Source organism: Petromyzon marinus, chromosome 45 (assembly GCF_048934315.1).
Source record: "Petromyzon marinus isolate PM22_M1 ecotype Great Lakes invasive population chromosome 45, UKy_Petmar_22M1.pri1.0, whole genome shotgun sequence".
In the NCBI taxonomy this organism is placed as follows: Eukaryota; Metazoa; Chordata; class Hyperoartia; order Petromyzontiformes; family Petromyzontidae; genus Petromyzon; species Petromyzon marinus.
The window spans coordinates 8,158,900-8,174,209 of record NC_133711.1 but is presented as its reverse complement, the minus strand read 5'-3'; the positions used below and the strand labels follow the sequence as shown (position 1 = coordinate 8,174,209).

The 15,310-nt window shown below is 55.0% G+C and overlaps 1 protein-coding gene across 1 annotated transcript in view; it reads right to left on the bottom strand.

Moving 5' to 3' along the window:
• PMFBP1 (polyamine modulated factor 1 binding protein 1) overlaps positions 1-1,939 on the bottom strand; it is a 29,655-nt gene extending 27,716 nt beyond the window's left edge. Inside the window, exons 1-2 of the mRNA XM_032971137.2 lie at positions 1,725-1,939; positions 820-1,029 (exon numbers count right to left, since the gene is read on the bottom strand). The gene's annotated coding sequence lies outside the window, so the exon portion shown is untranslated. The remainder of the gene's footprint in view (positions 1-819; positions 1,030-1,724) is intronic.
• Between the last annotated feature and the right edge of the window lie 13,371 nt (positions 1,940-15,310).

The window sequence follows — 15,310 nt, the reverse complement described above, 5'->3', positions numbered from 1 at the left end:
TTTTATACAGGTAACAAGCTGAGATTAGGAGCACTCCCTTTAAGAGTGTGCTCCTAATCTCAGCTCGTTACCTGTATAAAAGACACCTGGGAGCCAGAAATCTTTCTGATTGAGAGGGGGTCAAATACTTATTTCCCTCATTAAAATTCAAAGAAATTCATAACATTTTTGACATGCGTTTTTCTGGATTGTTTTGTTATTCTGTCACTCACTGTTCAAATAAACCTACCATTACAATTATAGACTGATCATTTCTTTGTCAGTGGGCAAACGTACAAAATCAGCAGGGGATCAAATACTTTTTTCCCTCACTGTAAAGGACTATTTGGGAATATGCAAATTGTTCTTTTTTACTTTACAGTCATCCATCGAATGCCATACAGATGATTAAATACCTAGTGCAAACGCATGTTGGAAAGTGTTACATAACTGATAAGAAAGCATTATTTTTCTTCCTTTGTTACCCCTAAATAAATAAATAACGAGATAGCTACATCGATCTAATCGCACACGTGGATTTTCTCCGGGTGCTCCGCTTTCCTCCCACGTGTACTCAATAACAACTTAATACATAGAGGACCTCAGAGCTTGGGCAATTGTTGATAGCGCCGGCTCACTGCCCCGGCTGCCGTCCCGCTCGTCTGCTGTTCCCCGCAACCTCCGAGCCGCTGTCTCTCTCGACGAGGGCGAGCGAACACCGCGCGGCCACACGAGTTGAAATTCTTCCTTCACTCGCGATTTGTTTCCGACGCGTGAAGCCGCGCCGCAACAGCGGGCAGAGCCGGTGGGCGCCACACCCCCGCCCCCCGCCCCCCGCACCTGCTGCTGGCTCTGCGCGAGGCTCTTGGAGAGCGCGATGGAGGTCGCGTCACGCGCGCGCCCCACGTCCCGGCTCTCCGCTAGCTCCGCGGCGAGCCCCTCGGCTCGCTCTCGCAGCGCCTGCGACCGCCGCTCGGCCCCGTCCAGCTCCGCCCGCGCTCGCTCCAGCTCCGCGCCCAGCTGCCGCTCCACGTCCCTGCCCCTGCCCAGCTGCGGATTCAACGCGGGGCGACGGGGCAAAGCGTTGCGACGCTTTCAAAGCGAGGTTGAAGAAAGCGTCGGTGTCTGTAAGGGACCCACGTTGGCGCTGCTGAAGATAGTCGTACGTGGTGTATGCTTGTACGCCGTCGCTAACTCCGCGCCTGAACAATTAACGTTACCGTTCAGCGGGTCAGGGACTAGAGCAGCCCTGTTTAAGTTTCACGGCAGCCGTTTAAACGGTGAACTTCTATTGCACCGTACGTGGCCAACTGTGCTAATCAGAGGTGCAGAACAAATATCAACAGAAAGTTCCGTGACTCCTTGACAAAAGAAAAAAACGGAAACATTGATCAAAGGGTAGCGCAAAACACGCCAAGGCGATAACGTCATTGTGTGTGCCACCATCTGGTTGCTAAGCTTCAAGCGTACCATTCATACTGCTAATTAAGTACTTTCAACGACGAATGCAATTTGGAAAGCGTTCAGGAATCCACAGATATGCACGATTCACCTTCCTCGTTTTCGTGCAAGCTTGTAAATATGCGGAACGCATGCAATCTCAAGAGATATCGGAAGCAAAGCAGGCGTCGAGGCCGGACAACGCTTCGCTGTAGCGGGGGCCTGGGGTCACGTTCACCAACCCACACTGACGACGGCGGTTGAGGGGGTGGGGGGGGGAGAGCTGGGGGGCGAGTCGTTCGCACCTCGGTCCCGAGTCGCTCCCTCTCCTCCTCGAGCTGGTTGAGCCGCGCCTCCAGCAGCGCCGCTCGCTGAACGACGGAGCGCTGCTCGCGCAGCAGCTCCTCGGCGTCGGCGCGGGCCGCCCGCCCGTCCTCCTCCGCCGCCTCGAGTCGCCGGCGCAGCTGCGACTGCTCGGCGTCCAGCGCGGAGAGCTCGGCCGCTTTGCGCGCCGCCTGCCGGTTGGGAGGACGGCGGCGTCAGCCGCGACGCGCCGCGGTACCCGCGTCGTTGCCGCCGCCATCGCCATCGCCATCATTGTCACCGTCGTCATAATCGTCACCGTCGTCACCGTCATCGTACAATCATGATAGAAAAAGTGAGGAACAGACCAATTAAAAAAAAATACCGAATCAAATCGAGGCCATAAAAACGATGGCAATTCGTCGCATCGCTTGCTGGGCGGCTCGACGCGCGGGCACTCCGAGCGTCCGCGGTCCCACACGCTCTCCGCCTCTCTTGCCTGCTCCTCGGCTCTCCGCAGCCGCTCCCCGGTCGCCTCCAGCTCACGCGCCGCGGCCCCGGCCAGAGCCCTCGCGTCGGCGAGCTGCTCCGAGGCCTCATCCAGGCTGCCGCGCGTCGCCGACACCTCGGAACGCAGCTCGGCCACGCGCCGCTCACTCTGCTCGGTCTCGGTCGCGCGCTGGCGCCCCACCTCGTCCAGCGCCTCCCGCGAACGCCGCGAGGCCTCCTCTGCATCGCGCAGCTGGAGGGAGGGGGCGGGGGGATCAGTGGTAGGGGGGAACGGGGGGGGGGCTCGGGGTGGGGGAGCAAGCGGGGAAGGCAGGAGTGCGACGACGATCCGTCAAGTTGACAATCGGCGTGAGTCGAAATTCACATGTGTAAGGTTCTAAATTCAACTGTGTCGCTATCACGGTCAATATCATCATCGTCGTCTCGGTCACCGTCAATCCCTCCACAGGTTACCAATCTAATCCCAGATTAATTTCAAAATGCACCTAAACGACCGATCATCCCAGCTCGAATCCCCGCGCAAGGGTCTGTGCGTCTCCAGCCACGGTGCGCGATGCGCGCTACGATCAGCGGTAGCAGAGCGGTGAGAGGGAATGGTGAGAGCGTGGGTAGAGAGTGGTGAGAGGTGAGAAAGCAGCGAGAGAGAGCGCCCCACCTTGTCCTCGCTCTCCGTCAGCCGCTGCTGAAGCTGTGTCGCCGCTCGCCGCTCCTGGGACAGCAGCTCGTCGAGCTCGGAGCAGCGCAATCGAGCGTCCTTCGCATCACCACGGAGACGCGGCACCTCCTCCTGCAGCGCCAGCAGCTCCCGCTCGCGGCCCACGAGCTGCACGCACAAACACAAAGGTCCCCCGTGTAGCCTTAACAGACTGTAGGGGCGAGTGCTGTTAGCGAGTAGCACCTATGGAGGCCGGAACGGTACACGAGGGGGGTGGGTGGCCAGCACCACGCCCGACCGCCTTTGTCTCCCAAGTATCGATTTTATTTACCGCTACAGGTACTAATTTGAGGCTGAGTCGACCTCGGGGAAGCCCAGGACCGGTTCAGATAATCGTCACTGCTGTTGGCCGTGAGCGGGAATTGAACTCGGACTGCCGGGTTCGTAGCGCAGCGCGCTGACCGCTACACTACCAAGCGCACACACACACGCAGGTAGCAGTATTTGATCCGAGGACAGGAGCCACATGACCCAGCTGACGACAAGGTTGGAAAGCCTTTTAAGTCGAGAAGTATAGGCCAGGGGTGAGTTAAAGTACAAAACGTTCCCTGTCAATCAAGGGAGGTTTTCACTGGCGGGGTTTTATGCAACAGGCTGAAGGTCCTCCAGGCTGACTGATTCGCCATAGTAAGTAGTGGTAATGGTGGTGACATGTTAACTACCTCGCCTGGTATGCAGGAGGCCGCGGGTTCGACCCCGACCCCGACCCTGACGCCTGCTGTATGTTTGGAGTTTGCGTGTCTCTCTCTCCCCGTGTTCGCGTGGATTTTTCTCCGGGTCCTCCGGTTTTCCCCCTCCACATTCAGTATCGGCGTGCGTTTAGAGTATTTGGCTGCTATAAATTTCCACGTCATAAGCCCACTTCGTCGAGCTATCGTTTGTGATAGCCAGGTCGCTTCTTAAAAAGAGCTGATCAGCTCAGTAAAATAAAACATTATAAAATAGTAAAAACACTTCGAAACAAATACTCATAAATAACACTTACGGAACGTTGATTACATATCTTTTGGGGGGGGGGGGGGGTGGGGAATGTAATTTAGTTTCATATCGAGTACCGTGCTTTAGTTCGACACATTACAAAAGCCGTCGCTACAAGGACACGCGGCCGGTTTGGAACACCCCGGGGGCACTCCACGGGGCGGGCGAGCGAGTACGCGTGCCGGCACCTCCTGCTGCGCCGCGCGGTGCTTCTCCTCGGCGATGTTCAGCTCCGTCTTGAGGCTCAGGATGAGTTGGTCCCGGTGAGAAACCTGCGACAGGGTGCGAGCGGCTCACGGTCACGCCGTACGGCACCAGCGCGTGCGCGCGTTACAAAAGGCGGCCCCGAGCGTGGTGCCGACCACACTACCGCGTCGTGCGCCGCCCGGCGAGCGCCGACCTTCGCCGGCGCTCGCCGACAGCGCTTGCCCCCGACGCTCCAAAACGGGCTAGACGGGCGAACGTTGCCTTTGCGCTCGCGAGGCCCCCGCGCGCCGGCGGGAGCTTTGCCGCTCACCTCCTGCTGGGCGGTGCGGTGCTTCTCTCCCAGCAGCGTGAGCTCCATCCCCATGCGGTCGCGCTCGCCGCCCAAGCGCGCCACCTCGCGCGCGTGGCGCGCCATCTCCTCGCCCAGGCGGCTCGCCTGGTCCTGCACCTGGCCCAAGACGCCCTCGCGGCCCTGCAGCTGCCGCCGGCACAGCGGACGAGGGGGTTTCACGCAGCGCGCGGCGCGGTGTGCGCGCGTGCGATCGCAGGCACGACCTCGCCCATTGGCGCTCGTGGATCGAGATGCACGTCGAAACGGCGTTCTTACGGGAAGGTCGCGCGAAGCGGCGCCTGCCTGCATGTCAATCTCACAATCGGAATCTTTATTCGTGCTGGAGGAATCCGATGAGCTATAAAGCTCTCTTTCACAGATGTCCAGGAGGGGCGCGTCAGAATGTTACAACAACAAACAATACAAACACACAATAAGAGTTAACCGTATAGGAAAGGTAAACAAATTTGTCTAGCCATTCCTGCTACTGCTACTCCCTGCCCCCGCCCCCCGGCTACGACCAGGCCTACCACTATTCCTACCCCTACTCCTTTCACTACCCCTATCACTACCCTTACCCCTATCACAACCCCTATCACGACCCCTATCACTACCCCTATCACTACCCCTATCACTACCCTACCCCAACCCCCATCATTACCCCAACCCCTATCACTAACCCTACCCCAACCCCCATCACTACCCCAACCCCAACTGTCACCGTCAGTACACCACCACTCGTAATAACAACAGCTCCACACAATTGCTGTAAAGCACCTTGGAATAAGGCGCTTCATTTTTTTTAATAAAAGATAAGATGCTGCTAGCCGCTGTAACGCTTAGCACGCCGACCTTGCAACCCAGACGTCGCCTGTTCGACTCCATCTCCTGGCGGAGCGGCAGTCAAACATTTTTTTGTCGAGATTATAAAATACCCCCCGTCACTGCCTCCATCCTCCCAGCAGTGTAAACGGGCACACCGCAGTCGATGGGCAGGTGGCATGTGGTGGGGTAAAGTGTGGGCACTCCCACCTCTTTCAAAAGCTCCTGCCAGCGTGGAAGAGGAGGAGTAAATGCCTTGTGGAGGTGCTCTCTAAAGCTTCCTCTAGCGGAGGCCCTTCTGCCAGCAGTGGCGTTGGCAAGTAACTGCAGGGCTGCGCCTTCACCTTTCATGTAATTCTTATTTAACGATTGCACGACAGAATGTTGCTGCCCTACCTCCCTGTAGCAGACCTCGTGTCGCTTCTGAGCCTCTCCCAGGGCCTCCTGTAGCTGGAAGATCCTCTTGTCCTTCTGCTGGATCTGAGGACGTCACAGCCAGTGGTGGAGAATAAACACACGGTTCGCAATCGTTATCCGTGAGCGGAATATCCGGATGGATGGACGGATGAATAAACAGACGAAAGGATTTTGATTTAAAGCTTTCGTGACTGCAGTAATTTATATTCTTAGTTTTTTCGGTAAAGTCACGTTGAAGGGAAACAACAAAATAATAAAATATATATAAAAATATATATGCAAACCAACACACCTGAAGACGACCGTTTGAGTTATGGTCGAAACGTCGTGAGAATTTTTTATTGTTTTATATATATTTTATTATTTTGTTGTTTCCCTTCAACGTGACTTTACCGAAAAAACTAAGAATAAGACGAAAGGATGTACGGATGAATGAAGAGCAGGGTGGAAGAAGGGATGAATACATGATTGATTAGATGGATGAATGACTAAATGGATGGATTAATACATTAATAGATAAATGAATAGACGGATTGATGATGGATGAATGAATGGATAAATTAAAAGACAAAATGAATGGCTTGATGCAGAAATGGATTGATGAATGGGTAGATGGATTAATTAATTATCTGAACAACGAATAAATGAACGGATAGAACATGCATCTGCAACATGGGGCGTGTGGCGCACCTCTCCGCCGGAGGTCTTGTGCGCTTCCTCCAGGGCCGAGATGGTTCTCTCCAGTGCCTGCTGCAGGCGCGACACCTCCTGCTCCAACTGACGGCTCCCTGCCACGGCCGCCTGCAGCCGAGAGACCTCCCCGGAGGCCTCGGCCGCCACCCGATGCGCCTTCTCCTCGGCCTTCGCCCGCTGGGGCCGCACGGGGAGAAAGGCCTCAACGTCACGACCCGGCGGAGGCGTCCCGCTCACGGGAGCCGCCACCCGGTCGTCCTCCTTCTGCGCGCACAGCGACTCGAAACGGTTCCGCTCCTCCCTCGTCCCTTCTCCCCCAGGTGTGTCGCTCTCACCTGGCCACGGGGTGCGTCTCTCACCTGGCCGTGCTCCTCCTCGAAGTGAGTGCGAGCCTCGTCCCGCTCGCCCCTCAGGCGCCGAAGTTCGCCCTCGCGCTCCCGCACCGTGCCCTCCGCGCCGTCGAGCGCCGAGCGCAGCGCGGAAACCTCCCCCTCCAGGCGGCTCGTCTAGGTGGCCAGACAGCCGCCGACAGCGCTGCTCAGCCATCGCGACACCACCGAAGCTCACTCGACCGCGGCCCGTGTCCTATTCCCTGACCTGTCCCAGCACAGGCCTGTCCCCCATCACACTTCTGCCTCGCCACCACCACCAAAGTCAGGCACGATCAATGAAAAGCCTCTGCCGTTTCTCATGGTCCTGCGAAGTAACACCTAGCACACCTGCTAGACGGGCCGATGTCATCGCTCGCATCTCTGGCGCGGTTCCCACCTCTTGGCTGCCACTCCCGTCTCATTATTTTTGACTACTGGCCATTGTCCCTCCTCGTGCGGGCGTGTCCTGCCCAGGCCCACCGTCGACTCTTAACCGCGTCACCCCCGCGATTGGCCCGGCGATCCAAGGCATCGCGCCGTACCTCCTGGGCCAACGCCCTGCATTGGGCTTCGGAGCCTCCCAGCTGCCCCGCCAGGTCACCCGCTTGGTCCTGGGCATCGCGTAAACCGATCCGCGCAGTGCTCAGCTCCTGCCGCGTGTCCATCAACACCTGGTTGGACTCGGTGACCTGAGCAGTCGACGGGAGCCCAAAGCCAAAGCAAAACCGAAAATGAAACTTAGTCCCACGATCATCATCATCATCGTCATCATCATAAGTGGTGACAGTTGCAATTGTGTACTTTTACAAGTTACATGATAAATACATATATACAAAAACCCAGCTCTGTCATTCTGTCATTCTGTGACTGTGATTAACGCGGCACGGATTTGTTGAGGTGCGTCACGTGACCGCGAGCAAGCAGCCAACGATAGGTGCGCCCCTCCCAAACATGTATGCCCCCGGATTGGTTGAAGTGCGTCACGTGACCGCGAGCAAGAGACGGGTGAGTGAGAGTGAGGCAGAGCCGTGCTCTGTCCACTGCTGCCCTGAGGGAGACGGGTGAGTGAGAGTGAGGCAGAGCCGTGCTCCGTCCACTGCTGCCCTGAGGGAGCCCCGTGCTCTCCACTGATGGCAGCCTGAGGCTCACGCTCCCGGGGTGCGCTCCCAGCAGCGGATGGCGGGGCCGTTTGTGAGGAGGCCGGGGGAGCCGATGGAGCCGAGGGGGCCGGGTGAGCCGACGGGGCCGGGTGGGCCAGCGGAGCCGGGGGGGGCCGATGGAGTTGGGTGGGCCGATGGAGTTGGGTGGGCCGATGGAGTTGGGTGGGCCGCTGCAGGCTGTGGTTGTGCGGGGGCGCCATAGGCGCGCCATAGGCGCCCCCGCACCCGCACAACCACATAGTAACACAATAACATATGAATGTAATATTAATATATACCACATTCTCCGAGTTGTGTTTCTGAAAGTACGCCGCACCTCAAACGTTGGAGTCATTTTAGAAAAAGAGTGTTTGGGAATCAGGAGAATACGGCATTGCTGTGAAGGGGCTGTCTTCCAGACGATGATTATGAACAGACTGCTTAAAACTGGCAAGAGATGTCTTGTGGAAGATTATTGTGAATGGCTGCTAATGTTTTCTGTTTGCTGGGTGGTCATTATTGCTATGGAGAACAGTCTTCCTGAAGATGATTCTAAGCGACTACATTTTCAAAGAACCTTCTGGAAGGAAAATATGTTCTCTGCATCAAAAAAGCAAATCACAAGCACTTTTTGTTATTCACGCAATTGTTATAGTGCAAGGTTATCAGGAAGGGAATATGTTTCACAGACCTAGTCTGGAGTAATTAAGTATACGAAAGGTAAGCAAATTACAAAAAAATATTTTATCTTTCCAGGTAATGCCCACTGAGTTATTAGCTTCTTTTTCAGAAGCGGCTTGACCACATATGATAGCTCAACAAAGTGGCTTATCACCACGTGGAAATTTAAGCAGCCAAAAACAAAAGTGGTGAACAATCTCGCCGCACCCACACGGTCGAGAGGACCACGAAGCCGTCTTGGAAACACGCGGCACGAACTCTGCGCGCGGCAATTTGAGCTTCGAAACGGCGCGGAAACAACTCATGGGATTCGAGCAACGTTCCCAGAAAACACCGGATCGGCGTACCCCCCTACCCGCTGCTGCACTGTCCCGGCTGCGATCTTCCACTGGGACAAAAAGGGCAGTGCTTAACCGGAACCGCACAAACCACGGAAGATGCGAGCGGATACCTGATGCGCGAGTGCCGAATCAAAGACGTTACCCCCTTGTACACGGCTGCGAACACCAAACCGTGGACCGTATAAATTCACACCGCCCCAAAATATAAATGTAGAGGTGTTGGTGTATCTGCAATTCACCACCTCTCAAAAAGAAACTGAACTGCCAAAAATCACGAACTGAAATCTCTCATCATAGTTTGCTCATCATTGGCCGTACAAAAATCGTCGTCACTGCGGAGGAGACTCGCGGGACTCGCCTGACTCCGTGCCTCCGAGAGCTCGTCCAGGAGATCCTTGTGTCGCGACTTCAGCTGGCGCACGTCGCCCTCCAGCCTCGCGATCTGTGAGGGCGAGAGCCAAGGCACGAATCGGCACGAGCCTGACGTTCCTTATGAACGTTTCCCAACAAAAGGTTAGAAGACGTGAATGCATCAGCTCTGTCCATCCATCTTTGACGTGCGGCTATGATAACGCACGGAAAGTTAAGACAATCTCAATTTGAATTTAGTTTAAAGTTGCGTTGCTATTCGGGACTTGCACTGTTGATAATTCATCCAAATTTATCAAAAGGTTTGCCCAAAACTGATTAAAACCTGACAGCCAACCGCCGACTTCCGCAGTGCTGGCATCTTATTCGGCAGCGGAATGAAGAAGCTCCCAGGACGTGCAGTGGAACATCGGACATCTAACAATACACGGTACAACCCAGAACTGCGTCGGAGAGCTGCACTGGGTTCCATCCACTCACCTCCGCGGTCAGGACCTCCCGCTCGCTATCCCACGTGACCCGCTGTGCCTCCAGCCTGGCCTGCAGGCGGACCGTCTCCTCCAGAGCCCCACGGTGGAGCTCACTCACACGGGCCACTTCCGCCTCCGGCCTCGACAGCGCCTGCACCGCAGGAATATCAATCATCATTATCATCATCAAACGTTGATGAATCCACTGATGGGTGAAGGCTTCTTGCAAACCGTCATCGTCTTTCACGGTGTAACAACAGCGATGTAACAATCCACCCCAGCACCGACACACAATCTAGATTTTAAATCTAAGATTGAAAACGAATTTATTTTAAACTGATTATTGTGTTTGGTTTGTTGTCCTCACCCGCAACTCCGAAAAGCACGGTTGCGACATACGGTGCGAAAGAAGTTCAACATACATACAGTGCATACACCGGCTGAGTTCATTGCTTCATCTCCTCGTTGGACATCCACTCGAACGCGTTTCATTCCTTGACGGCCACTCCGTCATTATTCCTGACCATCGGCCTTCATCCCCTCTGGCCATGCCGTTGTCCTACCCAAGCCCACTTTATTATAATTCATAGGCTGAGCAGTGGCACAAATCCGACAAAAAAATGAACACGTCGCATGAACATTAATGCATAAACACAGAGATGAAATGACAATTATCCCAAAAATATATAATGAACTCAATATCGAGCAGAGATGGCATGAAATACCATGACCTGTCATAAACGCATGTTGATAAATGTGGAGACAAAAACCGAAGGACCTGGAGAAAAACAAAAACATGACCAAAAAAACATGACGCAAAGTTCAAATACACAGCAGGCAGGCGTCGGGGATTATGTTCAAACCCACGACCTCCTGCATACCATGCGAGCGAGTTAACATCTCGCCAACGTGGTGCCCCGGTGTACCCACCCTTACAAGGGTAAATCCCGAAAGGTAACACAACTTTACACCAAAGACTGAATCGTACTGGAGCGTCTCCCCGAGCGTTCGAGTACGGCACGGTGGCAAGTGGCGCCCTACCTGCCGCGCCGGCAAGCTCGGCTGACCGGACAGGCGCGCCACCTCTTTACGCAGGCACACGATCGTCTCCTCCCTGGACGCCAGGCGGGTCCTCATCTCCTCCAGCTCCGAGTCACGCCTGCGCACGCGGAAAGGGGCCGGCCCCGGGGTCCGTATACAATCATTTAAACGAACCCCCCCAACCTTGGCCCTCCGTCTCCCCCCACCACCCCCCCTTGCCCTCCCCCGCCCCCTCGCCCCCCCGCCTTGCTCATACCCCTCACGGTAATGTAATGCCCCCAGCGAGTTTGTGTCAGTTTTCTTCCTCCTGAACATCTGCGATAAATACATATTCTGTCACACCTGTAATGATGTTGTGTGTGAGCCTATTACCCTTGTACCTTACGACGTACACAATCCAATTGAAACGGTGTTGTAAGAACGCTTGGGCAGACACCCTAAACCCAAACTCTAATATAATGCATGCTATTCTGACCCGGAGGGGATGTACTTTTCCGTGGAGGGGAGGAGGGGTAATATTTCCATAATAGAAATTGTACCCCGGGGTTGAAATTATATACACCCTTCTTCTCCGTATGGCTGGGGAAGCAGATATAGTTTAATGTCGAGGTTAGCAATCCATTCAATGGCTTCAGATGAGGCAGAGTGAGTGGTCGCGATGCCACCGTGCATAGATCTCCCAGGGCCAGGAGTTCGGAAGGTGGGGCGATTGTCTGACTTGAGTGGTGGCCACAGTCACCATTTGTACTGCTCCTCATGCTCCACTTGTGGAGCAAGTGGCCGCATCGTCTTCTCTGGCCATGTCCTCAAGCGGTCGAGGGTTGTCCAAGTTTTCCATGGAAGGTCGAACCCTGGGACTTCACCGCTCAGGGTCAGTTACCAGGTTGCGTTCGGTGACGTTTGCAGTCAACGAGGAGTTGCACCATCCAGAGGTAGAGCTGTCATCGGTTTGTAGGGTTTGGAGTGATTTTTTTATACTATTTTCATACCAGGTAAGGCCCACTTGAGCTATACAGCTCTCTTTCATAAGTGACCTGGCCGCAAATGATAGCTCAACGAAATGGCTTTCTAAACACACATTGATTTTAAATGTGGAGAGAAAAAATTCGGAACACCCGGAGAAAAATCTACACGACCAGGCGGAGAACGTGCAAAACTCCAATTATATTATACAGGCGCCAGGATCGGGATCGAACCCACGACCTCCTGCATACCAGACGAGGCAGTTAACATCTCGCCACCGCGGCGAAATGTTAACTACCTCGTAGGGGCTGCGGGATTTCAGACGAGTGCATGGACTCACCCCCAGCGCTGAGCGTTGCGAGCCGATGAAGGCCACAGATCAGACACCCCCAGCTTCCCAAGCAGGGGCCCCTCCCTCTCCTCCTCCTCCAGCCGCTGGTGTCGCCACGCCAACTGTGAGCGCAGGTCCTGCCAGGAGGCGACGAGACACACCAAGATGTATAACGGAGAAAAAAAACAACACGGAAACACTCGCTCCGGGCTGCGCTGCCTGGGACGCCTAGCCTGGCACAAATGGCACCGTGGGCTCGAAAATCATCGCCCTCACAAGGCTTGACGGAATGCACCGAGATGATGACGTCAGCGATCATGACGGACGCTAATGACTGTTTGGAAAGTCGATGGGATAGACTGAAAATGTTTGTCTCCCCCTATGTTCGGTCAACGACATGAGTTTGGGACCAAGTGAATGATAATTCGGAATGAGCTCTTCGATACACGTGGTGACAGATTCTATCAAATTACAGACAGTTCTGAACAGGACGTGCGACTGTAATCAACAAACTGCAGCGGTGGCCGTTTCAAAGAGATTTTCGCCGCCCAACTTAGGCGAACGGATTTATCTTCCAACGAGCCGGGTGAACTCTCCGACTTCCCGTATCTGGACGCGTATCTAGCATGCGGACGTACATTTACCATGACCTCCAGGTTCCTGTTATCGGTGGCGAGCCTCTCCGCTTCCTGCTGGTTCTCCGTGGCCCTCTCGATCGCCTCCTGTGTGACGACAAAAGCCTGCCGTCAACCCTAAGTGCACCCGGGCAATGCGCCATCTTCACACGCGCGTTGGGTGCGTTAATCACCGCTCATCCATCGTTTTGCCTTTTACCCTCAACTTAATTCCAGATGTGCTGTTGGCGCCACGTCACGAGACCAAGAATCCGTTTGGCAACATAGCATGCACAGCGCAGCGGTCCATGGAAGCGGATATCAGAGAGCTACTTCTGACGTTCTTTCAAGCAATATCTGGTCCACACAGCAGGAGGCATCACATTCCCACTCGCCCTTCCATTGTCGCATGATCGTCAAGTCCATATTATTCATTCTCAGGTCAGAACTATATCTAATGATACGGGAGGTTTTTTGAGTACCGTTTTTGATTGCAGGGCTAAGGTTCACTCAAACCACCCGAGAACCTTACTAAACCCCAGTGAGCTGCCTGGGTTCAAACCCAGGACCTCTGCGGTGCCAGCTCAGCACTCCGGCCAGAGCCACCTGGCCACCTAAGCGATTTACTGATTTTATTTGGTGGTAGGGTGACGCAGTGGTACCACACTTGTACCTCACAGCAAGAAGTCTTGGGTTCGATTTACAACTCTGGTGCCTTTCTGTGTAGAATTTGTATTATTCTCCCCCTGTTCTCCAGCCACTCCACCCTCTCCAGCCACTCTACCCTCTCCAGCTACTCCACCCTCTCCAGCTACTCCACCCTTTCTAGCCACTCCACCCTCTCTAGCTACTCCACCATCAACAACCACGCCACCCTCTCCAGCCGCTCCACCCTCTCCAGCCACTCCACCCTCTCCAGCTACTCCACCCTTTCTAGCCACTCCACCCTCTCTATCTACTCCACCATCAACAATCACTCCACCCTCTCCAGCCGCTCCACCCTCTCCAGCTGCTCCACCCTCTCCAGCCACTCCATCCTCTCCAGCTACTCCACCATCTCCAACCACTGCACCCTCTCCAGCCACTCCATCCTCTCCACCCTCTCCACCCTCCCCAGCGCGCCCGCGTGGCACCTGGAGGTTGTGGTGGCCCCGCTGGTGGCGCTCAGAGAGGCGCTCCACCCTGGCGCTTGCCTCCCTCTCCGCGTCCTCCGCCGCCTCCAGCAGCAGCTCGTTCTGCTCCTCCAGGTCACCCACGTATGAGCGCAGCAGCCGCTCCCGCATCTTAGGGTGACCCCCCCCCCACCAATCACGCAAGGTAGGATATCATTGATTTACATGCTCACTCGGTCAATTTACTCTCCGGCTCATCACTTCATTCAGAATAAAAAATATTTGTTTATACTGGAGAAATCCGATGAGCCATGAAGCTTTTTTTTTACAGATGTCCAGTAGGGGCAGGTCATCTGGCTCCCTGGCTCATTAATACACCGGCTCATTAATTGCTGCATTAACTTTCATTTATTCACTCACTGGCTCATTCACTCAGTGGCCCATCATTCATTCACTCAGTGGCCCATCATTCATTCATTGACCCACTCGTACGCCTACTCAGTCAACCGGTTAATTCAAATTGCTCTTTGGCTCACCCACTGACTCATTCACTCAATGGCACATTAATTCATTCATTGACCCACTCGTACGCCTATTCAGTCAACCAGTTAATTCAAATGGCACTTTGGCTCACCCACTGCCTCATTTATTCACTCAATGGCCCATCATTCATTCATTGACCCAGTCACACGTCTATTCAGTCAACCGGCTAATTCAAATAGCTCTTCGGCTCACTTCCCCCGCTCATTCATTCATTCAATGGCCCATCATTCATTCATCGACCCACTCGCACGCCTACTCTGCCAACCCGTCAATCAAACCGTCGTCGACTTCACCCACTGCCCAATCCATTCATTCACCAAATCGCTCGCGAAAAACATGGCCCGCCCAATTCACTCAAATCGCGTCCGCGCTCGCAGCATCACGTCGACCAAACGACACCAAATCCAAGTCCACTCACCCTCAGCGTGTCCTGCCCCGCCAGCTCCGCCTCCTCGAGCCTCCGCAGCTTCGCCTCGTACAGCTGCCGCACCTCGGCGAGCAGGGCTCGGGTCTCGTCTCTCCGCGCCCCTCCTCGCCCGGCCTCCCCCGTGCAGCCGCCCGCCAGACCCGGCGCGCCGATCCTCGCGGCGCTCCGTGTCCCGCCGCCGACGCCGCTGGCTGGCGGCTCTCCCGCCGATCGGGCCCCATTTGCGCGCCCAGGCATCATCGTCGTCAGCAAGCGAGCAGCCCCAACCCAACACCTGTGCCTCGCTTAAACTTTTACGAACAATTTTGAATGTAGCGCGATGTCCATTCGTAACGCATGCCACGGGTACGGGCGCTCCGCTGTCAGAAGTCCGTCCGCTAAAGCTGTAACGCCGCCTGTGTTATTGATTAACTTTAGCGGCCAACTGCGGTGGTGGCGATGATGATGATGCCGCTTGTCACCGGTTTGCCAGCAGCCTCCCGAAGCGGACCGTTTGGATTCCCGCTCCGCGTT